The sequence below is a fragment of the Arachis ipaensis genome, chromosome B03 (genome assembly GCF_000816755.2).
Source record: "Arachis ipaensis cultivar K30076 chromosome B03, Araip1.1, whole genome shotgun sequence".
Taxonomy (NCBI): domain Eukaryota; kingdom Viridiplantae; phylum Streptophyta; class Magnoliopsida; order Fabales; family Fabaceae; genus Arachis; species Arachis ipaensis.
In genome coordinates this window covers 87,049,416-87,054,527 of record NC_029787.2, presented here as the reverse complement: position 1 = coordinate 87,054,527, position 5,112 = coordinate 87,049,416, and the positions used below count along the sequence as shown (strand labels likewise).

The window sequence follows — 5,112 nt, the reverse complement described above, 5'->3', positions numbered from 1 at the left end:
AACACAATGCAAAAAACTATAAGAGAAATTTTGAAGGAATTCACTGAGATGCAAGGTGATATGACATGAAAAGAAGTTATAGACACATGAAATAAAGTCAAGGTTGATTATAAGGGAAAGCAGCTACAAATGGAAACAGAGCAATGGAAATAAGGGAGCCGACTAACTATATAGGAGAAAGTAAGGCATCTTCAAGTTGTTGATCTATGACAATTCGATTTGATGGTAACAAAGTTTAATGAGTCTTTTTTCTTTTACAGGTTTGAAAGTAAGGAGGTTTAAAGAGATATGAAGCTTGTTCCTTACAAGATTGTGAACAAGGATGGAAAATCTTACATTCAAGCAAAGATTAAGGATGGTGAGACCAAGGTCTTTTTATCAAGATGAAAGAAACAGCTGAAGCATACCTTGGGAAGAAAATACATGATGTTGTGGTTACTGTCCTAGATAATCGAAACAAATTTCAATTTACTTTCCTTTCAATTATAGCTTTTTTTCCAATTTTTTCTTTATTCAAATTTATGTAATTATTTTTTCAAATGTACAACGTACTTAGGATTTGGATCTTTTAAATTTTGAATTTTAAATTAATACTTAAAGTGGTCCCTGAAATTTGACCCCGACGCAATTTAGCCCTCAAACCTTCAATTGACTCAAATTATACCCTGAAATTTTGACCCGTACCTTAATTTGGCCCTTCCATCATTTTCTTTCATCGGAAAGCTGATTTGGCAATTTTAAATGACACCTAGCACTGTAACGGATAGATGACGTAGCCAAATTTTTCAAGGCATCAATTTAACCCCTCACAATTTGAACATAAAACCTAGCGCAGCCCCAATTCCCCCAAATCAATGTAATAATGACGTCGATCAAAGAATCCCTGCAGAGCACCTAATACTTAGTCCTTTAAAAGAATTAAAAGATATTTTCTTTGAAGTTTGAACCAAATTCAAGTGTATGGATAAAAGCTACTGGCCACTTTATCCTTGAGGGTTTTATGATTACAACAACATGTAGATTCCAGCTTATTAGTTTGCCATTCAAGTTTCAACAAAAAATTGTATGAAACAGTTTTCGAGTTAAATCTCAATTTGACCCTTGAAATTTAGTCTAATGCTTAGAATGACTCCTACAATTTCGTTGGCCCCAATTAGAACCCCCAAATTTACAATTGTGTCTCTTACTTGCCCCTATGATCATCTTCGTCAGCAAAATATTGATCTGATGCAATTACATGACATGGGTGGACACTACTTAAACGACGGCGCATTGATTTCGCGTCCAAACCCTTTGAAAACCACGTCGTTTCAGTTTTTGTGGGTTAAAACTCTCTTTCTTTCCACTAGGACGATCATAAGTTGCAAAACATCAAGAAAACCTTACACTACGTGGTTTCTAAAGGGTTTGGGCGCGAAACCAATGCGCCGTCGTTTAAGTAGTGTCCACCATGTCATGCAATTGCGCTAATCAGCATTCCGGTGACGGAGATGATCGCAGGGGTAAGCTGGAGCCACAATTGCAAATTTGAGGGTTCTAATTGGGGCCAACGAAATTGTGAGGGTCATTTTGAGCATCAGGCCAAATTTCAGGGGCCAAATTGAAATTTAACTCAACAGTTTTCCTAAACAATCCAAATAAACGAAACAACTCTCATTTTTCATGAAGTTCAAAACTAAAGTAGTAGAACCAAACATTATCATGCAGTAGCTCTTGCATTCTGCTAAATTTCATGAAGTTCAAATGTTTGAATTTGATCATACGCAACCTCTTGCATTGCATTGCAACTGAAACATTACTTCTGCAAGCAGAGCCAGCCACGTTTTCCTCAAAACTATCTACAATACAATTTGTTAAAATCGCAGCAATCACAACACAACTGCAATTAAAAAAAATTGAAATTTTCACCTGAAACCGTCTTAAGTAGGGTCTGAAATTGGCGAAGCGAATGTGAAATCTCTCTGGCATTGCTCAACCTTAGCAAATTTGATAAGTCCTCGTTTCGAAAACAGCCGGAATCCCAAAACAAGCAATAAAAAGAATCGAACCTTTTGCATTAGCCTCAGAAGCCTTAGCCACACCACCTTCCACAATTAACCTCTTCCTCCACACAACCGTGCCATTTTTTGCCTCTTCCTTTGCCGAATTCTCCTTCTCTACCACATTGCTCTCACTACCAACGCAGCCAGAGAGAAGATAATACTCCAGAACCAGAACCGATGCCTCCCTCGCTCGAACAATGCTTGAGTCCTTCTTCATATATGCCTTGCTTCCCTGAAGGAAGAACCTCCCTATGCACTCGAGCACGATCTTCGCAGGCTTCGAAGCATTCCGGATTGCTGCCGGAACCTTTTCCCGGAGCAAATTGTTCAGAGATGTGCGAAATCACGTACCTCCGCAACCCGCGGCTGCACATTATTTGGCATAGTGATAGAACCTCGTCCTTGGTGCCTTCTAGGGTTTCGGCCTGCGGTGGCTCCGACGGAATGACGCCGTTTGAAGACGGTAGGGATTCGAGCTCCTTCAACCTAGCGTCGAGGGCTTTGTCGATGAAGTTGAGGTGGTTTTGGAGCTCATCGTACCTTTCCTTGAACGCTTGTATCGCGACGGAGAAGCTATTGAGGTCGTTCACCGATTTTGCTATTATTTTGGTGGCGGGTTCAGTTTCCGGCGGCGGAGTAAGGAAAGCATTGTTAGGGAGGTATAGTGGCTCGCATTTGACGGTTATTGCGGTTGTTGTTGCTGTCGGGGAATTGTATTGAAGATGTTTATGTTGTTTTTCCTTAACGGTTACGGGGAATTGGGGGTGCGCCAGGTTTTATGTTCAAATTGTGAGGGGTTAAATTGAAGTCTTGAAAATTTTGGCTACGTCACAGTCATAGTTGTCAGAACCGAACCGGTGATCGAACCGGTGAGGTTACTGGGTCACTGGGTTACTAGTATATATAGTTAAATAAAATATAATTGATTTAAAAATTAATGACTTTAAAATTAAAATTAATTGAATATAAGTAAATAGAAAATTGCTATATGTATTATAATTTGGATATGTATTAGTAAAAAGCAATGTAGCTTGGTGGTTAGATTGTCTTTTTTGCAACTTTGGAGTGAGCAGTTCGAACCTATGAGAGCCATTTTGGAAAATTTTCCAACAACCACACAACTTTGACACTTGGCATGCTGGAGCTTATGGAGAGCATGGTGGACTTGCAGAACCCAGATGCATCATAGCTTCGCCTTCAGTTGGGACCAAACAGTTCGGTTCGGTCCGGTTTTCACCGGATTTGGCCGGTTTTAACCGGTTCGTTATGGTTCTCTTCCTTGAACGGTCCTAACCTCGGATCGGACTGGTATAGAGTTTGGTTTACTGGTTTTTCATTCGAACCGGCCGGTCTGGTATGATTTTTACAACTATGGTCACAGTTCTAGGTGTCATTTAAAATTGCTAAGTCAGCTTTTCGGTGATGGAAAATGACGGAAGGGCTAAATTGAGGTACAAGTTAAAATTTCAGGGTACAATTTGAGTCAATTAAAAGTTTGAGGGCTAAATTGGGTTGAGGGTCAAATTTTAGGGACCATTTTGAGTATTAACTCTTTGAATTTTATTTTAGAGGGTAAAGTGTGATCCCTTACCATTTATTTCATAGATGGGACCAAGAAAAAATATGAGAGAGAAACTATTCAAAGGTGAGAGATTATACTTTTCTCTCTAAAATGAAAATTCAAAGTTTAGAGGATCCAAATTCACATACTTAAATGATGCTCAAAGGAATGATGTTGGTCTGAATGTTGCTAGGATTATTAATGAACCCATTGTTGCTGCCATTTAATATGGATTACAAGAAAGGTGGCGAGAGGAACATCCTTGTCTTTCATCTTATTGATGGTATATTTAACTACAATATTTTGACAATTGATAATGGTGTTTATGAGGTTCTCGCTACAAACGGTGATACTCATCTTAGATATGAGTACTTTTTATTTATTCACTGTAGATCAATATGAAAATTATGTAAAAAAAATGATATTTATTGATTTTATTTTTTTTTCTGCCATAGTGCCATTAATACGTGCTATTTGTCATCTCCATTACCTAGCGAAGACTTTGACCAGAGAATAATGGAGTACTAGTACTTCATTAAATTGATAAAGTAGCAGCATGCAAAGGATATTAACAAGGATAACAAATCACTTGGCAAGTTGAGAGAAAGGCTGAGCGTGCAAAAAGATCTCTTAGTAGCCAGCACCAGGTCCAAGTGGAAATTGAATCACTTTTTGATGGTGTCGATTTCTTTGAACCATCCACCGGAGCTCATTTGAGAAGTTGAACAATGATTTTTCCATAAGACAATGAGACTTGTGAAGAAAGCAATCAAAGATGCTGGATTACAGGGGAGCCAAATTGATGAGATTGTTTTTGTTAGTGGAAGCACAAAAATTTCAAAGGTATAACGGCTTTTAAAGGACTACTTTGATGGAAAGGAAACAAAGTTGTTAATCCTGATGAGCCTAACAAAGACAAGTTGGAATCTAATGAAAAGAAGAAAGAAGACTATGAAGAGAAGCTACAAATGGTTGAAGCCGTTTGTAATCCAAGTATCACCGTAGTGTATTAGGGGCTCAAGTGGAGCCCTCGGAGGTGGTACATCTGAGAAGGATGAGGAGAAATCTCATGATGAGCTCTAGAGACATTCCTTTACAACTTGATTGGTGCTACAAACACAGGAAACAAGATTTAAAAAGAATGTGAAGTTATAGGTTAGGCAGTGGGGGTTTGTCAATTTTTCTGACAGATGAGAATGTAGAAGAATTTTCATGCACTCTTTTTTTAGGTTGGCAAGAAAAATACTTGCTAAATTACTGATACTTGCAAAATTGTACGCTTTTTCTCTTTTTTAATTTATGGCAAAACTTTTGTATAAGTCTGGATCTGATTCTCCGGTGTTTATTTATGAACCTAGGATAGGTTGATAGTTACTTGCTGATTTTATAGGTGGATTTGTATATATGTCACCAAATTTTAAATTTTAAAATTTTATAATTCAAAATGTTAAAATGTTAATTTTTTTCATCCGAATAAATTAATCTAATTAAATTCCTTACTACATATAA

General features: G+C 37.8%; 1 pseudogene; it reads left to right on the top strand.

Moving 5' to 3' along the window:
- Positions 289–4,608, top strand: LOC110269486 (annotated as a pseudogene).